The sequence below is a fragment of the Zootoca vivipara genome, chromosome 4 (assembly GCF_963506605.1).
Source record: "Zootoca vivipara chromosome 4, rZooViv1.1, whole genome shotgun sequence".
In the NCBI taxonomy this organism is placed as follows: Eukaryota; Metazoa; Chordata; class Lepidosauria; order Squamata; family Lacertidae; genus Zootoca; species Zootoca vivipara.
This window is the reverse complement of record NC_083279.1, coordinates 94,025,669-94,052,158: the sequence shown is the minus strand read 5'-3', so window position 1 is coordinate 94,052,158 and position 26,490 is coordinate 94,025,669. Positions and strand designations below refer to the sequence as shown.

The window sequence follows — 26,490 nt, the reverse complement described above, 5'->3', positions numbered from 1 at the left end:
AGGGCAAAGCAATGCATTAAAAAAAACAACCACCAAACCAGTGATTTTGTGGTCAACAAAAAGATTAAGGTATACTAAGTCGCAATCAATCTGCATTAAGCAATATTGAGTATGCAATCGCACCAGAATTACCCCACGATGCACAGGGGTAATTAGAAAATAAGAGGCCTGGTTTGTTATTTGGAGAAGATTCTTCCCCCCAGAAAAGGCTAGGCTGGGAAATTTCACTCACACACACCCCTAATACTTTAGAGCTTTGGACAAAGCAGATCAACTTTTGTTTCATCCTGTTCCCTGAGATGCTAGGGAAATTTAACTCTGACCCGCTTCTTCCAGTGTCCAAAGCACAAGATGTACATTGCAATTATACCAAAGCAAAGCAAACCTGATTCATTTATTTATTTTTAAAAGGGGGGGCGACTAAACATTTCAGCAGTTCTGCAAAAATTGCATTTCAAGTCCCAATGAACCTAATTGTGTGTGGGGACGACGACATACTTCTGAGAATTGTACTGTTAAGCCTCCAAAAAAAATTTTTAAAGCCTTTGTTGGGAGGGGGGCTGTTAAATTCCTCAAGCGGATGGCGGATAAAAGGAACCAGGTGCTTCACACACCCGGCGGCTCCCATCTTCCCACCGGAGTCAAGGAAGCTCTGCCCCAGTCCCCAACTCAGCCTGGGAAAAGAGGAGGGGCGCCGGCAACCCAGGGTCGAGTCCCTTTGTTAAATGGCCCGTCGGAGGAGCGGAGATTCTTTTGAATGGAAGGGACACGGAGGCGGCCCATCACCATCCACTTGAAGGGGGGCGGCAGATCTTCTTCTTATTTGCTTGTTTGGGGGAGGGGGCGTGGAGAGAGGTGGGCAAACAAAACCTGCAATTTTGCATTCTGACAAGGAAGCATCTGCCGAGTGCCTTTTCTAATTCCATAGGTGCCCTTTTCGCGTGGGGGCGTGTGTGTGTGAAAATCTTATTTCATGCGCGCACACCCCCCATACCTAGGGGGGCGGGGAAACCTGGGATTCTATGAAATGCAGAATATCGAGAACCGGCCTTTTCAGAAAGGGCGATACAGCCGTGTCCTTCTTTTTTTTGTGCGGCAGATGCACCACGCAACGCCCCCCCCCATAAAATAATAATCGACCCCCCCAAAAAAAATAAAACTTCACCAGGAGGATCCCTTTCGTCCTCGCCCTTCCTGCTGCGAAAAAGAGCGAGTGAGAGAGAAGGAACTCTTCCCCGCGAAGGCGCAAACTTGGCAGCGCCCGGAGCGGAGCGCAGCGCCGGCGCGCGCCTGGGAATCTGGAGACGCGGCTGGTCGGAGCCCGGCGCGCCGGGCAGCGCTGGCTCTGCGGCTGCTTCCGCGTGTCCGGCTGATGGCATCGCGCTAAAGGGGGGACTTACCGGCTTTTCCCCGCCTCCTGCTGCTGCTGCAAGCCGGTCAGGCGGACGGGCAGCCGGGGATGGCTTTTCTCTCCTCCTCCTTCCTCTCCGCGGCTCCTCGGGCTGCCGATCCCTCGGCCGGCGCTCCGCAGCGAGGCGAGGCCGCCCGCCCAGCCGCGTCGTGCCCTCGGCCCGCCCCTATTGTCAGAGCGGCCGGCCAGCCTCCGCCTGCTCCTACCTTGCCCACCCGAGGACTGCGGCAGCGCCCGCCCCCGTGGCCACCTACCCCTGCCTCGCCCATTGGCTCGCCTCCCTCGGCCCCGCCTCTCTCATATGGCTGCGGGGGGTGTCCTGCTCACTCAGCGCCGTCGCCTTCTTTCAGGAGGTGGGGAGGCTGGACGGGGAGGTGGGGTTGGAAGGGGGCAGAGAAGGAGAGGAGCTCGGAGCCAAAAGGGCTGCTGCGCCGGCCGGCAGAGCGCTGGGGAAAGTTTGAGGAGAAACGCACCGTCATGATTTCCCGGTGGAAGCAGCAGGATTAGGGATGGCGAAGCGCTATTACGCACAGCGGGGGATTTCGCTGGGTGAGAGCTTCGGGGAGCGATCGGCGGAAATGGGAATCGATTGAAATCAAAATTGGAATATGAGAGAGGAGAGGGGGGGACATCATTCATAGACATAGATTTGTAGGGTTGGAAGGGACCCTGCGGTCATCTAGCCCAACCCCCTGAAATGCAGGGATCGCAACATACAACGCCCCCAATTCTCAGCAAGTTCCACGCTGCCTTATAGGCACGCAAACACGAACGGGGAAGGTCACACGGTCATTCTATCAGGCAGGCACAAGCGTTCACTAAGGAATTAAACAGGGAAAGGGGAAATACCAAGTTTCATTCAGAACCCTTTAAACAGGTCTTAAGATCTAGGTCTGCCCACCCAGCAGTTCGAAAGTACGTGGAAGTGCAAGTAGATAAATAGGTACTACTACAGCGGGAAGGTAAACGCCGTTTTCGTGTGCTGCTCTGGTTCGCCAGAAGCAGCTTTGTCATGCTGGCCACATGGAAGCTGTACGCCGGCTCCCTCAGCCAATAATGTGAGATGAGCACCGCAACCCCAGAGTCAGTCACGACTGGACCTAACGATCAGGAGTCCCTTTACCTTTAAGATCTAGGTGGACAGTTCATCTCTCAGACTACAAATTCTATGTGCTCATACAGGAAGGGGGGGATCATTATTCAGCCACCAGAAGAACAAGTACATGGGTAGCTCAAGAGTTTAAACAGCCAAACACAGAAAAATAAGGAGGAGTGAGTACCTTTCACACAAAACACCGTTCCTGGGAAATACTGACCAGCCAGGTTGCACTTTCCTTATTAAAGAAAGTTTAAAGGTAAAGGTAAAGGGACCCCTGACCATTAGGTCCAGTCGTGACCGACTCTGGGGTTGCGCGCTCATCTCGCATTATTGGCCGAGGGAGCCGGCGTATAGCTTCCAGGTCATGTGGCCAGCATGACAAAGCCGCTTCTGGCGAACCAGAGCAGCACATGGAAACGCCGTTTACCTTCCCGCTGTAGCGGTTCCTATTTATCTACTTGCATTTTGAGGTGCTTTCGAACTGCTAGGTTGGCAGGAGCTGGGACCAAGCAACGGGAGCTCACCCCGTCACAGGGATTCGAACCGCCGACCTTCTGATCAGCAAGCCCTAGGCTCAGTGGTTTAACCACAGCGCCACCTGGGTCCCTAAAGAAAGTTTACTTGAGAGTAAATTTACACAGAAGTAGGAAAAATTTGAAAAAGAGAACTTAGGAGTCTGCCTGTTGGCTCAGTCCAGCCGCCCATCTAGTCCAGCAGTGTGCATGCACACAAAAGCTTATACCCAGAACATATTTAGTTGGTCTCTAGGGTGCTACTGGACAATTTTTTTTATTTAGTCCAGCATCTGTTTTCACAAGCGCCAAGCAGAGGCCTACCTGTGTCCAGCCTAATGTGTGTGATCTGTCAGGACCGGTCCACCCATGAGGAGAAAGTGCCTTGGGTGGCTGGATCCCCAGGATCCCAATTGTCCATCTTTCTTACCCCCTTGTTCCTGATGTAGCTCTTCCCTTGCCACACACATTGCCTTGCCCAGCGATGGAGGGGGCCTGGGGCCGACCGATGTCAGCACCCATGGCATGCACGTCAGCACACCCCTGCAGCATGCACACATGACATTAGCATGTCTTGCAGCATGCATGCACACCCTGCAGCATGCTGATGTCACTTGGCCACCACGGAACTGTTACAGCCTTATTCCTCCCTTGGCTTCTTTTCCCACTGTTCACACCCACCCCAGCTGAGCAAGCCCTAATACCTGATGCAGGAGCCAGAGAGGCATGGGGCTCGCTCAGCTGGGGGGCACAAGCAGTTTAACGCTCAGCTGGGGGGGGAGCAGAAGCTTTCCTGCCCCGCAGCTGAGCTGCGCAAAGGAGCCCCAATGTTTTCACCGCTCGCACAAGCATGGAGAGCGCACTGGGGCTGGCTCAGCTGGGGATCGAGAGCCCTCCTGCACCCAGTTGAGCCGTGTAAACAAGCTGCATTGTTCCAGCCCATGAGGCACTAGGGTGAAACCACATCAGCTCCCGTGGTGAGAGCTGTGGCAATTTCACCTAGCACCTTGTGGGGTGAGGCCAACACAGCTTGTTTTCTCAGCATTGTGGTATATTGCCAGACCACAATGTTTGGCTGGTGGTATCTGAAGGAGTGTGCATGCACACGAAAGCTCATACCAATGACAAACTTAGTTGGTCCCTAAGGTGCTACTGGAAGGATTTTTTTTATTTTGTTTCGACTACCTCAGACCAACACGGCTACCTACCTGTGGCTGGTGATACTTCTTCTTCTTCTTTGGCGATCACTCATAGCCGAGTAAGATTGTCTTCCATAAACACGGTCTTAACAGTAAGTCCGTAAGTGACTGTGGAGGCCAATTCTGGATCCACACTTCCTTCCACAGTGGGGACATAGGTTTCCAGGTAGGAGATGTTCATGGTGAGGTGCAGGGCTGTCTTAAGTATATCCAGCGCCGTGGTGCAAAGATCCCTCCGGCGCCTACCCACCGGAGTTGTCGACCTTTTTTTGGTGCTACCAGCGGCTTTGCAGGGCTGAAGGAGGTGGGCAGCGGCTGGAGGGCGGCTCCTCCGGGCACAGCGCTGCTTCAGCAAGGTGGGTGAGGGTGGCGATCTGATGCTGGGAGGCGCCGCGTCCAGCCTCCGCCTCTTCCCTGGCGCCCTCCAGAATTTGGTGCCCTAGCGCCCTGCGCCACTAGCCTCTATGGGTAAGACGCCCCTGGTGAGGTGCCAAATGTGCCTTCGTTATGCCCTGTGGACTGTCCTTCTGAAAATTGGCTGCCCAGATAAATTTGTGGACATCATTCAGCTCCTCCATGATAATACGACAGCTACAATCACAGATAACAATGGCTCTCAAAGTGAACCAGTCACAATGGGACCAGGTGTTAAACAGGGTTGCATTATCGCCCCAACTCTATTTATTCTTTTCATTGCCACGATCCTACACTTTGACTAAGGGAAACTCCCCTCCAGAGTCGATATTATATATCAAACAGATGGAAAGCTCTTTTATCTGAGCAGGCTGAAAGCAAAGAGTAAGGTTACGGTAACTTCCGTCATAGAGCTTCAGTATGCTGATGACAACGTAGTGTGCAGACACTCAGAGGATGACCTCCAAACCATGCTAAATATCTTCGCGGTAGCTTACGAACAGCTTGGCCTATCGCTCAACATCCAAAAGGCCAAAGTGCTGCACCAACAAGCAAAAAAAAAAAACCCTCTGCAGCGCCACAAATCCAATTGCATATAACACCAATGTCTCACAACAATGCTCTTCAACACAACCTGAAGAAAAAGACAGTGTGTGTGCTTTTGTAAATGAAGAAAATCTTAAATAATAAAATTTATTCAACACCAAGAAAAAGATCTCTGCGCTTGTACATGGTTACAGGTAGGTAGCCGTGTTGGTCTGGGTCGAAGTAAAATAAAAAAATTCCTTCAGTAGCACCTTAAAGACCAACTAAGTTTTTATTTTGGTATGAGCTTTCGTGTGCATGCACACTTCTTCAGATACACTGAAATAGGAGTCCCCAGGCGCTTATGTGGAGAAGGGGTGGGGAGGGGTGGGGTGGGGTGGGGTGAGGAGGGGGTATCACTCAGAAGGGTGGTGGAAGTGGGTGATTGACTGACTGATAGCTGTTGATTGCTGAAAACGACTGCAAATGGTTTTGCATGAAAAAGCAAGGGTTGAGATGGCTGAAGATCGCTTTATCATGTATAATGAGATAAGAATCCAATGTCTCTGTTTAAACCCCTTCTCCACATAAGCGCCTGGGGACTCCTATTTCAGTGTATCTGAAGAAGTGTGCATGCACACGAAAGCTCATACCAAAATAAAAACTTAGTTGGTCTTTAAGGTGCTACTGAAGGAATTTTTTTATTGTGCTTGTACATGTAAGCATCAGATGGACTAAATGTAACTTCAGAAGAGCCAATGGCCCATTTGGTCCAGCATCCTGCCCTCAATGGCCAACCATGGCAGCCCACAAGCAGGATCTGAGCACAAGAGGCCTCTCCCCTCTTGAGGCTTCCAGCAACTGGTACTCAGAAGCCTTGCTGCCTCTAACCACAAAGGCAGAGCACAGCCATCATGGCTGGTAGCCATTCATAGCCCTCTCCTCCTACATGAATCCTTTTTTAAAAACCATCCAAGTTGGTGGCCATCACTGCACCCTGTTTGACCATGCTCTGCATGAAGACATACTTTCTTTTATCTGTCCTGAATTTTCAGACTTCCATTTCAGTCTAGGAGCCGTGCAGAGTGGGGACCAAAGGTGGACAAATTACCCCTGAAGGAGCACAATGTACACACACCCCCATCGGAGGTCCTACCCCTCCCCTAACACCCCATGCACCCCATTAATTAACATTGTTAATTAGCACTCCTAAGTTAATTAACATCTGTAGTGGGAGATTGGGGGCGGGGGGACCCGTTGTCTCAATTCAGTACTAACCAAAAGAATCAAAGCTCTTGAAAAGTTCAGCAGTTTAACCCTGGACTACAATACATGCTCAACGCCAGCCTACATTTTTTTAGTCATGCCACCAGACTATTCATTGTCTCTCCAGCAACAGACAAACCCAGGCTACCCCTTGTGTCCAAGAAGGACAATGCCACAATAAACACATTGATCTCGCCTCACAAGTGTGTGTGTGTTGCTGCAACAGCAGGTTATAACACTGCCGTCCTCCCTTTCTATAGCTTTTGCTTCCTGCACATCAGCAAAATGGCCTTCTGGAAAAGTAGAAGAGTTTGCCTCTTTTCTAAAGTGGAAGGGAGGGAGGACTTCCTTTGTGATGTGGGGGGCTTTAGGTTCCCTGCTGCTGCTTACTGACCCCAAATATCCACCCCATCCCCTTCTTAGGCTACTTTGTTGTTGTTCTTTAGTCGTGTCCGACTCTTCGTGACCCCATGGACCAGACAGGCACTCCTGTCTTCCACTGCCTCCCACAGTTTGGTCAAACTCGTGTTCGTAGCTTCGAGAACACTGTCCAACCATCTCGTCCTCTGTCGTCCCCTTCTCCTTGTGCCCTCAATCTTTCCCAACATCAGGGTCTTTACCAGAGAGTCTACTCTTCTCATCAGGTGGCCAAAGTATTGGAGCCGCAGCTTCGGGATCTGTCCTTCCAGTGAGCACTCAGGGCTGATTTCCTTAAGAATGGATAGGTTTGATCTTCTTGCAGTCCATGGGACTTTCAAGAGTCTCCTCCAGCACCATAATTCAAAAGCATCAATTCTTTGGCGATCAGCCTTCTTTATGGTCCAGCTCTCACTTCCATACATCACTACTGAGAAAACCATAGCTTTAACTATACGGACCTTTGTCTGCAAGGTGATGTCTCTGCTTTTTAATAAAAAAATTCCTTCAGTAGCACCTTAAAGACCAACTAAGTTTTTATTTTGGTATGAGCTTTCGTGTGCATGCACACTTTTAAGATGCTGTCTAGCTTTGTCATTGCTTTTCTACCAAGAAGCAGGCGTCTTTTAATTTCGTGGCTGCTGTCACCATCTGCAGTGATCATGGAACCCAAGAAAGTAAAATCTCTCACTGCCTCCATTTCTTCCCCTTCTATTTGCCATTAGGTGATGGGACCAGTGGCCGTGATCTTAGTTTTTTTGATGTTGAGCTTCAGATCATATTTTGCGCTCTCCTCTTTCACCCTCATTAAAAGGTTCTTTAATTCCTCCCCACTTTCTGCCATCAAGGTTGTGTCATTAGCATATCGGCCACTACTGTACTTGGAAGCGAACCTTTTGTTACAACCTCTAAATCACCCCCCCAGGCTTCAGGAAGGTGGAGGCCACAGCCCTGCTGAGAATGTTGTTTCATCACCTAAGCACAGCAGTCCAAGGCTTCTGACAGCTTCCCTTGCTAATACGCCTCTAGGGGTCATTGCATTGTTTCCTAAATACAGTAGCTGTTTTTCTCCTTGGCTGGGGTTATGCAAGAAACCGTCTGGCTTCCTTGGAATGCTTGCCCCATTGAGATTCCAAAGGAGTGCTTGGGATTTCATTAACAGCTTTTTGTCTTGGGTGGAACACCTGCAGATCAGCTCCAAAGGCTGTCTTAGAGAAGTACCGGTAGTAGCAGGGCTGCAAGCATGCCACATGGAGCCAGAACGCCCCTCCCCTTGTTTGCAATTCCTTTGTTGCTTTCCAAGTCATAAAGCACACACTGGGATCAGGAGCTGCATCAGCTGGTTTTCAGAGGTTCTCTTCTAGTAAACTGTATGCATGGCTTATTCATTCTGCAAGTGAATGGAGGGCTGGCCCAGGCATTAGGCAGACTATGACAGCTGCCTCAGGCAGCAGAGGTGGCTCTCTCAAAAAAGCAGCAGATTGTGCATTAGTTGATTAATTAAATAGTGTGTGTTTAATAATAATAGTACAGTAGTAGTAATAATGCTGGTGACCCAGGTGGCGCTGTGGTTAAACCACAGAGCCTAGAGCTTGCTGATCAGAAGGTCGGCGGTTCGAATCCCTGTGACGGGGTGAGCTCCCGTTGCTCGGTCCCAGCTCCTGCCAACCTAGCAGTTCGAAAGCACCTCAAAGTGCAAGTAGATAAATAGGAACCGCTACAGCGGGAAGGTAAACGGCGTTTCCATGTGCTGCTCTGGTTTGCCAGAAGCGGCTTTGTCATGCTGGCCACATGACCTGGAAGCTATACGCCGGCTCCCTCGGCCAATAATGCGAGATGAGCGCATTAGGTCCTAATGCGACTGGACCTACCGTAATGGTCAGGGTTCCCTTTACCTTTACCTTAATACAGTAATAATAGTAGTAGTAGTAATGCATTGGTCCATGGGGTCACGAAGAGTCGGACACGACTAAACGACTAAACAACAACAAAGTAGTAGTAGTAATAATAATAATAATATTTAGTAGTAGTAGTAGTAGTAGTAGTAGTAGTAGTATGTTTATATCCCCAGGCCTCTGGGTGGCTCACAGCATATATAAAAACACAATAAAACATCAGACATTAAAAAACAGAATATCTTACAGACATTAAATAAACTAATAAATAAATGAAGAAGAAGTTTACAGCTATGCCCAAATTAAAATAACCACCAGCCCCAACTAAACATTTAACCAACCCCAACCCAACAAAAATATAACACAGAGGAACCAAAATTAAAACATTTTAAAACATTTTAGCCAGTTGCCCCAACCCAAGAGTTGTCCCAGCAACGTTTATTGCCGAGGAGGCAGAGAAATGCTTCTGAGATGTTTTGAACAGCCTTAGGTGTTATGTACCTTGACCTTTTAGCAGTGGCAAGAGGGTAAGATAATGGTGCCCGGGGAGGGAAAATCTTAAGAAGAATTTTTTTTTTTTAGTGCTACATGGAATAGATACTAGCTCAGACGTTTTGACACTAATGTGTTTGAGGGAAGCACCTTTCTAAGTCCTACCTGGAAATGCCAGGAATTGAACCTAAGACCTGCTACGTGTTAGCAGATCCCCTACCGCTAAGCTGCAAGCCTTTCGAATATACACGGATATACCTCTTTCCAATTAATTGGAAGACAGCTATGATGGGGTTATGCTTCCTTTGGATTCTAAAATGGCACCGGTGCCCATCACCTGCCAACCGTGTCCTTTTGAATATTATGTTAACCACTCAGGGTGTTCACATTCTGAGTAACAGAACACACAGGCGTAAATCCGCTATTTAAAAGTGGGGCGTGTATATAGGCAGATTTTGCTCTCCAAACTGGACTCACCCCTACATTTCGCTTTATAGTTGCTAGGAGTGGACTGGGAGACTCTCAGAGGCCAGGTAAAGAGACCTAGAAGGCCGCATTTGGACCCTGAGCCTCAGGTTTCCCAGATCTCCTTTTAGCAGCACCTTCATAAAGAGACTTGGCAGGTAATGTTTTCCTCGCAAGGAGAAAATTGCTGGCAGAAGTGTCACCTCCTCCCTTCCCTTACAACTAATCCAGAATGCGGCAGCTAGACTGGTGACTGGGAGCGGCCACCGAGACCACATAACACCGGTCTTGAAAGATCTACATTGGCTCCCAGTACAGTTTCCGAGCACAATTCAAAGTGTTGGTGCTGACCTTTAAAGCCCTAAATGGCCTCTGTCCAGTATACCGGAAGGAGCGTCTCCACCCCCCATCGTTCTGCACCGGACACTGAGGTCCAGTGCCGAGGGCCTTCTGGCGGTTCCCTCGTTGCAAGAAGCCAAGTTGCAGGGAACCAGGCAGAGGGCCTTCTCGGTAGTAGAGCCCGCCATGTGGAACACCCTCCCACCAGATGTCAAAGAGAAAAACAGCTACCAGATTTTTAGAAGACATCTGAAGGCAGCCCTGTTTAGGGAGGCTTTTAATCTTTAATCGATTATTTTATTCTTCTGTTGGAAGCCGCTGAGAGTGGCTGGGGAAACCCAGCCAGATGGGCAGGGTATAAATATTATTATTATTATTATTATTATTATTATTATTATTATTATTATTATTATTATTCCTTCTTTTGAAACCATTGCTCAAATACAAGAATTGAACTGGGGGGGGGAGTGGCAAGCCTATGGGGGTGGGTGTTCATTTCACAGGACAAAATGAGCATGTGGAACACACACAAGATGTGGCGTTGGCCAGTGGCTCAGCTGGTTTGTTAAACTCTTGCACAATAGCTCTTGTAACAGTCCCCCCCCCCATACAGTGGTACCTTTGTTTACAAACTTAATCCATTCCGGATGTCCATTCTTAAACCAAAGCCCAAAGCGTTCTTAAACCAAGGCGTGCTTTCCCATAGCACCGGGGGACTCAATTTACACTCAACAGAAAGCAGAACATGTTCTGCTTCCAAGGCAAAGTTCACAAACCAAAACACCTACTTTCGGGTTTGCAGCGTTCTTAATCCAAGTTGTTCATAAACTAAGCTGTTCTTAAGCCAAGGTTCCACTGTATTGTGCAGAACAAACTTCCTGGTAAGATGGTGTTTGCAGGAGGCCCTCACCTACAGACCTGAGAGGTGCCGGAACTGAGTTCCGGCGAATTGTGGCTGAAAAGAAGCCCTGTGAATGGCTATATACAAACCTGGATAACGGGCAATATTTGTTCCAAGCAGGAGTGCCAACTTGAATAAAATATTGTGGGGGTCCAGGTAGGCCCCACCCCGCTTAATCGGTCACATGATGTAATGCACACACAAATGCCCATCAACTTTGTGGGGGCCCAGCCCCCTTAAATATTTTATTTTATTGCTAAAGCCCCCACAACCCCTAGGAGTTGGCTCCTATGATTCCAAGGAAGTTTTTAAAATGAAAACAATAAGGTATTCCTTCTCCTAATATTCTTGATATTTGCAGATGCTCACAGACTTTGATATTCTTGTGCTGTCCCGGCACCTGTTGTTGTTTTTAAGCTGGAAAAACTTATATATTTGTACCATAAGGATAAATCATATTATGCAGCCACTTCTCAACTCCCTTGTGATCTAATCGTGAGATACTTGGAAGAATAACTTAACAAAGTGCACTTTAGTGACAAGAGGAAGAACACCTAACAACACCTGGGACACACACATATACAGATCTGCCTCACAAGAAAAGCTCAAATATAGCACATGGCCTCCCAAACCCATCTCGGTTTTCATCCTTGGTGAGGTCACCCAAATATATGGCACCCAGTGGAAAAGCAACTGGTTCGAACTATTCCAAACTAGAACAATGGAACTGGTGCTGAAGGAGAGCTTGTTGTCATCTGTCTCTACCCTTTGCACCATAGAGGGAAACCAGAACTAGAGCTTCCCAAAGAGATGGCTAACTGCTTGGCCTCTGCTTGAAGGCCTCCAGCAAGGGAGAAGCTACCCCTCTCTGAAGTCACGGGCTCCATTGCTTGATCTGCTCTTGGGATCAAGATAAGACCTCCTCAACCTGGTGGTTTCCAGCAGGCCATGCTTGTTGTGGCTGATGGGTTTTTTAGCTCAACACAGCAGCCAGCTGGGGAAGGTTGATCAAGGCATTTCTCTCCCAATGGTCAACCAAAATCTGCCCTTCCAGAATTTAAGTCTGTAGGTGATTGTTTTTCCTCCAGCGAGTCAGAAGTATGATAGGCACATTGTATGGTGCTGTTGCTCATTCTGCCATCATCACTGGGTTTTCTAACACTTAGAAATCTGCAAAGCCTGTTTGAGGAGAGAATTTGTGACAATAACTTTTGTCACAACACCTTCCTCTCTCTCTCTCTCTCTCTCTCTCTCTCTCTCTCTCTCTCTCTCTCTCTCTCTCTCATTCAGAGAAAAAAAAATATTGTCTCCAGCCTCCGGCAATTTTACCTGATGACCTCTGGAGAGGTATCACTTTTCCGTCAACAAGATTCTGTTGTGCTTGTATCTGTTTGGAGCTTGTGGCTAAAGTATAGATTGCGTCACAGAAACAAAATACAGGCAAATTAACGTCTGGTTTCGGCAAGGTACAAAGTAACTCCCCTTTGCCTTCAAGGGAACAAAACACGCCTGAAGCATTCAGATTTTTACAGCACACTGAGCTAGTTAGTCCCCCTCCCTTCAGGTCTTCTGTTCTCAGGGGTATCTAGTTGCAAAGCTGTTGCGTTAAACTGAATCCTCCTGGTGGGAAAGGTAACCGCCTCAAACAGGACTCTTCTGTTTTTAAAATGCTGCACCAGAAGCTCCTAAGTGCCAGCAGAACCATGTGAGGTTTGCTGTGAAGAATCCTCAGACAACACTCTCAGAAACGAGATATTCCAAATGCCTGGAGGTACCTAACTTGCCGAAGGCAGCCTTGTGAAACAGAAGGGACCTGAAAATCTGAACACCCAGGATTTGTAGTGCATCTCTAATTAGTGTGACAATTAGTGTTTCTAGTCCTCATGGATATACAGTCGTACCTCGGAAGCCGAACAGAATCCGTTTAGGAAGTCCGTTCGACTTCCGAAACGCTCGACTTCCAAAGCGCAGCTTCCGATTGGCTGCAGGAAGCTTCTGCAGCCAATTGGAAGCCGCGGAAGCCCCGTCGGATGTTTGGCTTCCAAAAGAACGTCTGAAAACCGGAACACTCACTTCCGGTTTTTGATCGTTCGGGAGCCAGAATGTTCGACTCCCAAGGCATTTGGGAGCCGAGGTACGACTGGACAGAAAAACCTAAATACTGTAATATTTTTCTCAGGCTTAATCCGTCTAGCCTAGTACCATCCACTCAGAACAACAACAGCTCTCCAGACCCAGAGTGGCAGGGAGGTGTTTTCCATCACCTGCTTTCATGGGCGTACCCAGGATCAAAGCTAGGGGGGGGGCACACCAGCCACGCCCCCAGCCACGCCCCCCAGCCACCCAATTGGCTAGCTGGCAATGATGTGGCCAAGATCCCCCCAGGAGGCATGGTCAACGTCCATGCCCCCCAGAGCATTGTGGGGCAGCACTTTCTGTGCTGTGCTCACTGTGACTTGAATAATAATAATAATAATAATAATAATAATAATAATAATAATAATTTTTTATTTGTACCCCGCCCATCTGGCTGAGTCTCCCCAGCCACTCTGGGCGGCTCCCAATCAAATATCAAAACAATAAAGCAATAGCACAATTACAAAAGTCACAAACAATACATAAACCACATCAAAAAAAACACAACCGAATGTAAAACAATTTCCACATAAAGCAAAATCTAAAACTAAGAATACAGCCTTAATAAAATGACATAGGTAAAAAATAACAGGATTTTTTTAAATAAGCAAAACAAAACGGAGCCCTCTCTGCCCAGCAGCAGCAACAGCAACAGCAGTTCTTATAGGCCTTGGCCCCGCCCTGGGCCAGGTGGTGATTGGCAGGACTGGGGCCTTCAGGCGCTGAGCAGGGGAGTCCTCCTTGAAGGAGTGTGGGCTGAAGTTAGCCCAGGTCCAGGTCCAGGCCCAGGTTTTTTTCAATGGAGGCAGCTTCGCTGCCGCTGCTGCCATTTCGCTTCAGCCAAGCAGGCTGAGGCGGAGCACAGCAGGCAGCGTCCCTGCCTGTCCTCTCCAGCTGCCCTGCTTCTAGTGGGGCAGCTGCCCCCCTTGCCCCATGTTGGGTACGCCCATGCCTGCTTTATCAATGAACCATGATGGTCTCCCTCCAAGAGCCATGTGTTTGGTCCCTTCCCAAACAGCTGGGTCATTTTGACATGACCTCCTCTCTGCAGGAGTCACTCGTGGAAAAGACCTTCCTGGTGGCTATGGTAACATCATCCTTGAGAATTGACAGTGTTGGCTGGTGGGAATGAAGGGAGTTTATGTCCAGCAACAGCATCTGGCGGCACTTCTTAGGGGTTCTTAGCCATGGTGTGAGTGTTTGAAGAAGTTATCCTTCCACATTCTCAGCACTAGGCATTTTGCCAAATATTACCGGGGGCGGGGGGGGGGGAATGGAGGGTGTGCGTTAGAAACCCCTGGGTTGTTGTTGGGTTGCTGTTGTCTCTTTTTTTGCATCTAATAAAGGGCAGGCTGAAATTCCAGGACAATGCAGTTATAATCCTTAAAGTGGCAAAATGGATTCCCATGAAGGCATCAGACAGCCGGAGGAAAGGCTTTTCAGGGGATCAGCCAGTATGAATAGCGACGTCCAGACAAGCAGAATATTAAGAGATGCAAATACATGCTTCTTTCGTTTTTGCCAAGCAGCCTGGAAGCCTTGTGGGGGAGTGGGAGCAGGGTGGGGGTGGGGGATGTAATTAATAGGCTGCATTTCAAATTAAGTAATACACTTCCTCAATCAAACCTACAGGTGGTCAGCGGGGAAAGGAGAGCAGAGGGAAAACTGAGACTGCAGTCCTGAGCATGCACTTACCTGAGAGTAAGACTCATTGAACTCATTGGAGGTTATGTGCAATGAAATACAGAGATGGTTAAGGCTTGAGAAATCTATAGAGAGCACTGCCTGTGGCCCATGCTCTCATTTTTCTTCATTGATGTGGGTGCTACTTTCATGTGGTTTTTTCCTATGCCGATCCAGTAATGTCAGATTTGGGATGAACAGGTGGAAGTGGCTGGCATCCACACTATTGCCATTTCTCCAGGGCATTCTGAACTATGGTTACCACCACTGAGAAGACCCTGCACTGCCCCTTCCCCTAGCACAGGGACGGGAAACTTCAGTCGGCTTGAAGGCCACATGGTGGGGTCATAGGATAAAGTAGGTGGGGCCCTGGTCACGCTTAACTTTGCATTGTTATTTGGAAACCCTTGGTCTAGTACAGGCATAGGCAACCTTGGCTCTCCAGATGTTTTGGAACTACAACTCCCATGATCCCTGACCACTGGCCCTGTTAGCTAGGGATCATGGGAGTTGTAGTTCCAAAACATCTGGAGAGCCAAGGTTGCCTATGCCTGGTCTAATAGACTCATTAAAAGCAAAGCTGCAGAATTCTCAGCAAGTAGAAATGATGTTCAAGAGCAGCCTTCAAGTTCTTAACATTCACTCCGTGAGAACAATGGTTGAGGTGAAGGTCTCTCTCAGACACCACCTGCAGAAAAGACCAGTGCAAATAATTTGTTTATCTTTCTTGTCTGAGTTTTTAGGGATATGTGTAATTCCAAATTGGGCCCAAGTTGTCACCTGCTGCTTTAGAGTCCTTATAGACTAACGGTGTCTCTGAAAAATTTGACATGTCGCTTGGGAAGGCAGGCAAACTAGTGCCAGTGTACTGGAAGAAGCAAAGATCACCAGTGTTGAAGCAATGATTCTTCAACATCAACTTCGATGAATTGGTCGTGTTGTGCGGATGCCTGATTATCGTCTTCCAAAGCAACTGCTCTATTCCGAACTTAAAAATGGAAAGCTTAATGCTGGTGGTCAACAAAGGAGGTTTAAAGACTCTCCCAAGGCAAATCTCTAAAAATGGAGTATAAACACCAACAACTGGGGAACACTGGCCTGCGAGTACTTTGGTTTGAGAACAGCCTATACCAAAGGTGTCATGGACTTTGAAGATGTTCAAACTCAGGATGAAAGGGAGAAACATGCTAAGAGTAAGGCATGCTTGGGAAACCTTCACCATGATCAACTCCCGCCCAGAAACCTAGGTATGTCCCCACTGTGGAAGGATGTGTGGATCCAAAATTGGCCTCCACAGTCACTTACGGACTCACTGTTAAAACCATAGTTCTAGTTACAGGTAGGTACCCGTGTTGGTCTGAGTCGAAGCAAAATAAAAAAATTCAGATATCTGAAGAAGTGTGCATGCACACGAAAGCTCATACCAAAATATAAACTTAGTTGGTCTTTAAGGTGCTACTGAAGGAATTTTTTTATTTTGTTAAAACCATGTTTATGGAAGACAATCTTCCATAATCGCCATGATCGCCAAAGATGACTCAAAGTTTGTGAGAATCACTGGTTCTTCCCAATGGGGTGTGGCTCAATTACCTTTTCTCTTAGTCCCCCAAATCTGCCGCTTCTGTCCTTGCATCCGTTAGCACTTCTCCAAATGCTCCTAAAAATACCATGGTAACAGCTGCCTAGAGAAAGATAAAATTGATGCCACCTTCTGCTTTAGCTCTTTTCGTACCCTGCAGAAAACCTCCAGCTCAAGGAAATCAAAAAGTAGGCCAACCATTTAATGTACGGTTCTTGCCACTGTGCTGGATTCAGTAAATCGTACAGGTTTCCAAGAGTTCCAACTTTGTTTGATGTCCTTGTTGTTGTGAAGATAAGCATTAAAAATGAAGGCCAAGCCTACCTAAAGCTGACTCTAACAGAGGACAATGAGTCCTTGACACCTTGAGGATCAATGGATTTATTGCAGAATGAGCTTCTAGTAGGCAGGAGTCTATTGCGACAGAACCATCGTCTGGGATCTGGGGATGAGACAAACGGCCAAAAGCTAGAAGTAGGGTAGCAGAATCCTTGCTTGCAGAAAGGAAAGCAATGCCATTAAGAGTTCCTAGCACGAGAACTGTAGGATGCAGACCAGGAGTAATATCAATGTCAATCTATTAAGGATCAGGATGGGGTAACCAAAAAGATTTGACGTAACTGAACACTAAAGGGCTCTGGCAAATTGACTCCCCAGTTAAATCTGTTTCTGAGTCTGTCTTCAGACAAAATATGTTCTCAGTGGTGTGTTTTCCTGGCCTGAGCATAGCACAGAATCATAGAATTGTAAAGTTGGAATTTGGAAGGGTCCCCAAGTGTCATCCAGTCCAACCCCCACAATGCAGGAATCTCAACTAGATCATACATGACAGATCATCCGACCTCTGTTTAAAAACCTCCAAGGAAGGAGAGTCCACCACTTCCTGAAGGAGACCGTTCCACTGTTGGACAGCTCTTACCATCAGAAAGTTCTTCCTGATGTTTAGTCGGAATATCCTTTCTTGTAGCTTCTAGCCATTGGTTCGGGTCCTAGCCTCCAGAGTAGCAGAAAAGAAGCTAGCTCTATCTTCCATGTGACAGCCCTTTAGATATATTTGAACAATAGTCTCTGGAAAACCAGCACATAGGATTTGAGCCCAGGAGCCCTCTCCCCTTCTGCAGTTTTCAGCAACTGGTATTTGGAAGCATTACTGGTATTTAGAGCATAAGCCATCCTGGCTAGTTAAAGCAAGTTAGTCACAGAAAATGGAGTACTGTCCAGTTCTGGACACCACAGTTCAAGAAGGATACTGACAAGCTGGAACGTGTCCAGAAGAGGGCAACGAAAATGGTCAAAGGCCTGGAAACGATGCCTTATGAGGAACGGCTTAGGGAGCTGGGTATGTTTAGCCTGGAGAAGAGAAGGTTAAGGGGTGATATGATAGCCATGTTCAAATATATAAAAGGATGTCATATAGAGGAGGGAGAAAGGTTGTTTTCTGCTGCTCCAGAGAAGCGGACACGGAGCAATGGATTCAAACTACAAGAAAGAAGATTCCACCTAAACATTAGGAAGAACTTCCTGATAGTAAGAGCTGTTCAGCAGTGGAATTTGCTACCAAGGAGTAGCTACCTACTTTGGAGGTCTTTAAGCAGAGGCTTGACAGCCATAGGTCAAGAATGCTTTGATGGTGTTTCCTGCTCGGCAGGGGGTTGGACTGGATGGCCCTTGTGGTCTCTTCCAACTCTACGATTCTATGATTCTATGATTCTGTGTGTGTGTGTGTGTTCCTGGAAGCACACATGTCAGTTGTCTAAAGCCAGGGTAAGGTGTGTAGATGGGTGGGAATGGGGTGTTCATGGATTAAAAGGTAAAAAAGGTAAAGGACCCCTGGACGGTAAATCCGGCACTGCAGTGTACCCACCCACTTCCAGGACTATGCAAGTATAGGATTCCTCCATCCATCCGTATCTATGCTGTTATTTAAAATGGGGGGTGGGGTGGGTTGGTTTACCTTTGCTGCAGCTTTGCTCCTAACCAAGCCATCATCTTTGTTTGCCAAGCTCTCCTTGCGGGAGCTTGACTCAGCAGTGAGTCATTCAAAGTGTGATTTAACACTGTGGTTGTGAAAGGAGCACTTTGTTTGCTCAGCCCGCTATTTTTATATGAGGTGGAAGAATTTCTCATGGCCTTCCTCCCGTCAGAAATTGTCAGCTGCTCACAGGGGCCTTACATAACAAAGCTGTGATGTGAAGTGTTCTATGAAGTGCAGAACCGAGTGGGCAGGCTGGGGGGAATAGGTTTGTCTGTGAGTGAGAGGGAACGTGCTTTGTCTCTTCATTTACAGCAGAAAAGTTTCTCTCCGAGCAATTGAGAGGTCTCAGGCGTGTGGCTCTTGCTTGACAGCAGCTATAATGTTGTTGATCAGCAGGTGCTTTCTTTTTAAAATGAAACTACTGCATGAAGAGTTTACGTGACCAGTTGCCACAGCCATTGGTTAAGGTCGCAGTGGAAAATATTCTTTCTTCTTTGCTTTGCTTTTTTTGGGTCCCTTCTGGTCCCTATGGAGTGGTCACCAGTGACCGAATAATATTGCTTTGGGACCAGGCTAGCTCATGGGCTGGCGGCTGGCCACGTCGGCAATAAGTCCTGGAGGTTGTCGTTAATAGCACATCCCCTAAAATATGAAAAACACAATTATTATTTTTTTAAAAGATGATTTTTGGGGCGAAATGTGTAAGTTCAAAAGGTCCCTTTTAAAAATGTACTTAAAAGACATCTATATCACTTTTTAAAGGTAAAGGGACCCCTGACCATTAGGTCCAGTCGTGACCGACTCGGGGGTTGCGGCACTCATCTCGCATTATTGGCCGAGGGAGCCGGCGTATAGCTTCCAGGTCATGTGGCTAGCATGACAAAGCCACTTCTGGCGAACGAGAGCAGCGCACGGAAACGCCGTTTACCTTCCCGCTGTAGCGGTACCTATTTATCTACTTGCACTTTGAGGTGCTTTCGAACTGCTAGGTTGGCAGAAGCTGGGACCGAGCAACGGGAGCTCACCCCGTCACAGGGATTCGAACCGCCAACCTTCTGATCGGCAAGCTAGGCTCTGGGGTTTAACCCACAGCGCCACCTGCGTCCCCAATATCACTTTTTAGGACACAATAAATAATATCAATACTTGTTTTAGTAAACGAGAGAGCCCTCGAATCACAGATTTTGGAACTGGGGGTGATGCCATGAGCCCTGCAGCCCCATCAGGTTTGGGCATGGCTTGGCAGAAGGATTAGGAGGTAGCAGAAGGGGGAACAGGGGGTGAGAATGTAGGTTCCCCCCCTTTCTGTGCAGTGAAATGCCTCCTCGGGAGCTGAAGAAGGCAGCAACCAGCCACTGGGGTAGCTGAGTAGAAGGCAGCAACAGCAGAACCGGAGTCAGGTGGGGAGGCCACAGTTTTGTCACTGAGGTCCAGGCACCACCTCCATAGATGGGAACAGACTCGCCTGCCCGTATGGAGTGTGCGTCTACGAACCTGACATTCCTGCAAGGCAAGAGGGTAGTATCACAAGTAAGCTCACCACGCCTTGTATTCAAAAACTTGGTATGCCATACTTCTGGGAACCCTGAATTTTCTCTCACAACCCAGGACTCAGCTACTGTATACAGCTGCAAATAAAACGTTTTAAGTGTGTTTTAAGTGCAATATACAATGTGACACTAGATGGAGATGGTGAGCCTTATGGGAAATTCAAAAGCATTTTAAAAAAGCATTTTCAGAACGGTTTTTATATGTGTGTAGATTCCGCCCATATTAAGGTTATGTTGCTGTGTTGCCCTTGATGGAAATGGGTGAATAAGCTGGTTACTTGCTGCCAAGTGTGTGGTTTTTTTTATATATATATAAAAATACCTCAGAATTTGCATTGCAATAAATGATTAGTCGGTTTGGCTGGTGGGAAAGATTGAGACTGCTAATTAAAGGGAAAGGGACCCCTGACTATTAAGTCCAGTCGCAGACGACTCTGGGGTTGCGCCGCTCATCTCGCTTTACTGGCCGAGGGAGCCGGCGTTTGTCCCGCAGACAGCTTCCGGGTCATGTGGCCAGCATGACTAAGCCACTTCTGGCGAACCACAGCAGCACACAGAAACACCGTTTACCTTCCCACCGGAGCAGTACCTATTTATCTACTTGCACTTTGACGTGCTTTCGAACTGCTAGGTTGGCAGGAGCAGGGACCGAGCAACGGGAGCTCAGCCCGTCGTGGGGATTCGAACCGCCGACCTTCTGATCAGCAAGCCCTAGGCTCTGTGGTTTAGACCACAGTGCCACCTGCCTCCCCTTTTCTGTTAATTATGCTTCCTTAAATATGGGTCCTTGTTGTACTTTATATTGGAGTTCCATCTGTAATGTTTTATTTTGCTGTTTTGTAATGTTCTATTTTATGTTTTAAGAAAGGTTGTAAATAGCTTAAAGCTTTTTCCGGAAATGCAAAGCAGTACAGAAAGCAACAAATAAATAAACAACCGTTTGACTGACTAAGGGGGCAATCCTAAGGTGAGATCTGCTGGGGTGAGCAGTTTAGGATGCAACAGATTTCCAGCCGATTCCTAGCTCAGCCAATATTAAGTCCCCAACCCTGGCTCAGCTGAAAGTACGCTGGCATAAATGGCTCATCCCGGCTCAGGCTCAACTGGCTGAGCCAAAGCTGGTGTAACCCCCCCTAAAGGGGCATTCTGGGGTTGGGGCGAGAGGGGAGGGATTTAGGCTGGATCCTAAGTGCATTCTGCTTTGTAAATGGACCTGACAACAATATTTTAAAGGCTTGTTTCCCCTCTGCATATGCAGAGCCGCAGTAGCAGCCCTGCTGGGTGGGATTTGAACCTGGTGTAACTTTACAACAGCTTAATTTACACGAGCTTGCTTTATGCCAGCTTCTTGTACATAGGGCTTCTCCCTAAATTATTCTGGAAGAGTCAAGTCCTACTTCACTGTTGCTGTTTATTACACAGAGTTTAAGGGAAATGTAATTTCTATTCAGAGCCCAAGTCCAATTCGTATGCTCCATTCTTCCTGAGAAAGTACAAGACATTTCATTCCCCCCCTTTCACTTTGAGATGTTGCTTGTCATTTTCTATCAGCCAGAAACCCCACAGGCACAGAAAAGAGCAATGAATATTATTTTCTACTGAACCATAGGGGAATATTGCTGGAACCAAAACCATTGTGTGATCAAGACCTCTGTTACTTAAATAGTCTGAAGTGATGGATATTCTGGAGCCTGGTACATTGACATGTTCAGAGTTTTAAAAGTGTTTTCAGATATTTTGCCCACAATTTTTTATCATGTATATATATATATATTTCAATTTACAGTGCAAGTAGGAGGAAAGACACATGGGCTAGTTCACACAGAACTGTTCATTGCTCCATGCCTGCATCAGTAAGTGGTTATAGAATCATAGAGTTGGAAGAGACCACAAGGCCATCCAGTCCAACCCCCTGCCAAGCAGGAAACACCATCAAAGCATTCCTGACAGATGGCTGTCAAGCCTCTGCTTAAAGACCTCCAAAGAAGGAGACTCCACCACACTCCTTGGCAGCAAATTCCACTGCCGAACAGCTCTTACTGTCAGGAAGTTCTTCCTAATGTTTAGGTGGAATCTTCTTTCTTGTAGCTTGAATCCATTGCTCCGTGTCCGCTTCTCTGGAGCAGCAGAAAACAACCTTTCACCCTCCTCTATATGGCATCCTTTTATATATTTGAACATGGCTATCATATCACCCCTTAACCTTCTCTTCTCCAGGCTAAACATACCCAGCTCCCTAAGCCGTTCCTCATAAGGCATTGTTTTCAGGCTTTTGACCATTTTGGTTGCCCTCTTCTGGACACGTTCCAGCTTGTCAGTATCCTTCTTGAACTGTGGTGCCCAGAACTGGACACAGTACTCCAGGTGAGGTCTGACCAGAGCAGAATACAGTGGTACTATTACTTCCCTTGATCTAGATGCTATACTCCTATTGATGCAGCCCAGAATTGCATTGGCTTTTTTAGCTACTACATCACACTGCTGACTCCTGTCAAGTTTGTGGTCTACCAAGACTCCTAGAACCTTTTCACATGTACTGTTCTCAAGCGAGGTGTCACCCATCTTGTATTTGTGTGACTCAGTCATCTCAAATCCCACACCGAGTCAGTTTCCCAGTGGTGCTGTCAGGGCAGATCTTGAACTCCAGGGTCCCAATTCAGCAGAATAAGAGGGGCAGGGACATAGAAGGAGGGTGCGGGGGGGTGCGGTCCGCCCCGGGTGTCATCCATGAGGAAGTGATAAAATGGCACACCGCAGGGGGCGGCACTTGCCATGGGACCTGACCTGCAGCGCGCCCGAGCCATGCGTCTCTCCTGGGAGTGACTCAGTGGCTTGGGGCCCTGCGTTGCCCGAAATGGCAGCGTGGGACTTGCATCTGCCAGGGCTTGCCCCCTCCATGGGAGGGTAATGCTTACCCCACGTTGAAGCGAAAGAAAACATGTTAGCATCCAAAGAGGGTTCCCATAAAACCATTAAGTCCACAATCTAGAATTACCTGACTGTGTCACTGCCATAGCTGCCAAGTCTGAAAAATGCGTAGAAGCGACTTCTGGTGCCGCGCTACCCATGTCTGCGGCACCGGAATTGACTCCCACATTGACACACGTGTGTGAACAGCCCTTAGGCACGCACAGTTGCCACCTTTGAACCTACCAAATGACAGACAGGCCAGCCAATGACCACCTCCATGGGATAAAAGAACAAAACAAGAGCTCTTCCAATGGCCAATGGCCCGCCATCTTGCCCAGCATCCTGTTCTGCTTGTGGGCAAGCAGGTACCTGTGGGAAAGCCCAGAAGCACAATGACTCCACTTCCTCTCCTGGCGTTTCCAGCAACTGGTCTTCAATGAATAGGTTATCAAGAAACTTACATGGGACCACAACGTTCATATGACACTACATTATACTGATTCCATTCCAGTCCTGTTGTCTACTCAATCTAGCAGCAGCAAACAAGCGGGGTTTTTGCACTGCCATTGCCACCTACGGTGGGTTTATTATTATTATTATTGGAAATGCTGAGAACTGAACCTGGGATTTTCTGCATGCAAAACATGGGCTATGCCACTAATCCCCTAATCATGGGCATCAAGAAGCATCATTTGGATTTAATCATCATCATTCAGAGAATTTAGTACCCTGCATAGTATTTTCAGCTTTTATAATGGCTATGACAAACACAATGCAGGCTATTTTGATTTTAAAAAACTAATTAAGGATAGGTTTTTTGCAAAGTATTATTGCTTTTGTTCTTTGCTGCCTCCATAAGCCTTTTCTTAGCAACTATATGTGTTCTGAAAACAAAAGGCAGGTTGAATTCAGATTTTTTTTTAGGACATCTTCACTGCCTTTCCTATCATTCTGTTGAGTTTCTTAGAAAAAACAACTCACAACAATAAAGAGCTGAACACTTAAGCTTGAGAGATCAATTAATCTCAGGGATCATCTGCTACTATATAAATTTGCCTCCTTTTTGTGATCTGGACATAGGAAGCTGCCTTATGCCAAATCAGACCAAAACATTTACTAATAATAATAAATTATGTTTTATTTTATTATCTATACCACGCCCATCTGGCTGGCTTTCCCCAGCCACTCTGGGTGGCTTACAACACACCTGCTCACCTCGTCCCCCCAAAACAGTACTTCTGTCTTGTCAGGATTCAACCTCAATCTGTTAGCCGCCATCCAACCTCCAACCGCCTCCTGACACTTACACAGGACATTTACCAACTTCACTGGTTCTGATTTAAAAGAGAGGAAGAGCTGGGTATCATCCACATACTGATGAACACCCAGCCAAAAACCCCTGGTGATCTCTCCCAGCAGCTTCATAGATGTTAAAATGCATATGGAAGAGAACAGAACCCTGAGGCACCCAAGTGAGAGCGCAGGGGTCTGAACACTCATCCCCCAACACCACTTTCTGGATACGGCCCAGGAGGAAGGAGCGGAACCACTGTATGACAGTGCCCCCAGCTCCCAACCCCGTTAGGCGGTCCAGAAGGATGTTATGGTCGATGGTGTCAAAAGCTGCTGAGAGATCCAGCAGAACTAGGAAACAGCTCTCACCTTTGTCCCTAGCCCACCGGAGATCATCAACCAGTGCAACCAAGGCAGTTTCAGCCCCATGATGAGGCCTGAATCCTGATTGGAAGGGATCCAAATGGTCCGCATCCTCCAGGCATGCCTGGAGTTGTTCGGCAACCATCGCTCAATCACCTTGCCCAAGAATGGAAGATTTGAGACTGGGCGATAATTGGCCATATTGGTCGGGTCTAAGGATGTTTTTTTAAGAAGCCGTTTAATGACTGTCTCTTTCAGCAGGTCTGGGAAGGCTCCCTCACAGAGGGAAGCATTCACCACCCCACAGAGCCATCGCCCAGCCCTTCCCGGCTCATTTAAGGAGGGGTGAGGCAATGCCAGTGAGGGGTGTGTGGAAATGTAGCTCTGATCAGCTCCAGGGTGTCTTCCCAAGGACCACAGGATTTCACCCTAAAGCTGCTACCTACTGCAACACTATTTAATACTGCTTCACACCATGTTGGTACACCATTCAGTTTCTTGACATTAGTTATCCACAAATAGAAAAAGCTTCTTTAAGTTTATAAGAAATAAATTTGGTGATTTTTATTTTTTTAAAAATGATGAATGGCATAAATACAGGTACAGTGGTACCTCTGGATGTGAATGGGATCCGTTCCGGAGCCCTGTATGCATCCAGAGCAGTACTTAACCTGAAGTGCTGAATCTGCGCATGCTCGCCGTGCGATTCTGCACTTATGCACGTGTGTGACGTCATGCGGCACGTCTGTGCATGCGCAAATCGCCAAACCCGGGAGTAACCCGTTCTGGCACTTCCAGGTTCGGCAGGTTCGTAACCCGTGTTGTACACAATCCGCAGCATTCGTATCTAGAGGTATGACTATATTTACCGATTTAGAAACCTATGTATACAAATGCATTGTCTTATAGGGATAAATCATATACGCAAATCGTGAATCATAGTTGTGAAACAGGCTATAAATGCGATAAGAAATAAGGTATCCAAATGTGTGTGTGTGTTGGACGCTCATACTTTGGGTGCCAATTGGTTTGCCGCTGGCCTCTGGTAGTTAGAATCCTCAGACCAGCGAAAAAGATTTATTGCACCAGCTACTTGAAAAAATGCTGCAAATCTGCTTTCAAGTTACACAGACGTCGGAGTGAAAATAGTTGCTGCAATGCCCAGGTGAGCCTGCTGCTTTTAGGGGGGTTGGGAGAGAAAAGGAGCTTAGGACACACATTGTGCCAATTACATTACATTACAAATAAATGAAGCACATGGGAAAGGATAACATCAGATCATAGGGCCTCCAGCAACACCGTGATGAATGAAACAGATAAGATATTCCAGTCTTGCACTAGTTAGGGAGCAAAGGTGGAAAGGAGTTGGATATAGAATAGAATAGAATAGAATAGAATAGAATAATAGAATAGAATAATAATTTATTGGCCAAGTACTAATATACAGTACATGGAATTTTGTTTCGGCTACAATTGCAATGTAAAAGTACTTTATACAAAGTGTGCAGAACACTATTTCAAGATCACCAGCGGAGTGACTTCAGAAGAGGTTGAGGTGGTTGGTGGTGCCTCTGGAGCCAACTGAATGGCACTAGTTAATACTGCTTTATTTTCGAACCTACTATAAAACTGATTCAGGTTGTTTGCCAATTTTTTGACTCTCTGGAGCAGAAGAAGATGTTCTCTTATATTCAGTAATGTTCTGTGAATTCTTCCAAAGAGTAGCCGAGTCCATACTGTTGCCAATTGACCAGAAGATTTGTGCCTTGTGTTCAACAGAATTCAGCCGGTGAAGCTTTTCTTGGCTTGGAGCTAAACTGTGATCACCTCCTAACACCTGCAAATCAAGCTGCTGTTAAAGGCTGAACAGCTTGCAGCTCTAGTTGCATATTTGGATACTATAATGAAAATAATCTTCCCTAAACCTAGACAACTAGTGTTAGGGAAAACAGTACCTTTTTCTGCGCTTGTCAGAGCTCATCAGGAGTGTTGGGCCCAGTCCTAGGTGCCGCACGTTAAGAAGGATATCTATGAATTAAGGAACAGGTTTCAGAAGAGGGTAACAA

General features: G+C 47.2%; 1 protein-coding gene across 1 annotated transcript in view; it reads right to left on the bottom strand.

The window, feature by feature from the left end:
- PAK1 (p21 (RAC1) activated kinase 1) overlaps window positions 1-1,622 on the bottom strand; it is a gene marked incomplete at its 3' end in the record, with an annotated part of 86,308 nt that extends 84,686 nt beyond the window's left edge. The window contains 1 exon segment of the mRNA XM_060273916.1: window positions 1,401-1,622.
- Window positions 1,623-26,490: the final 24,868 nt, after the last annotated feature.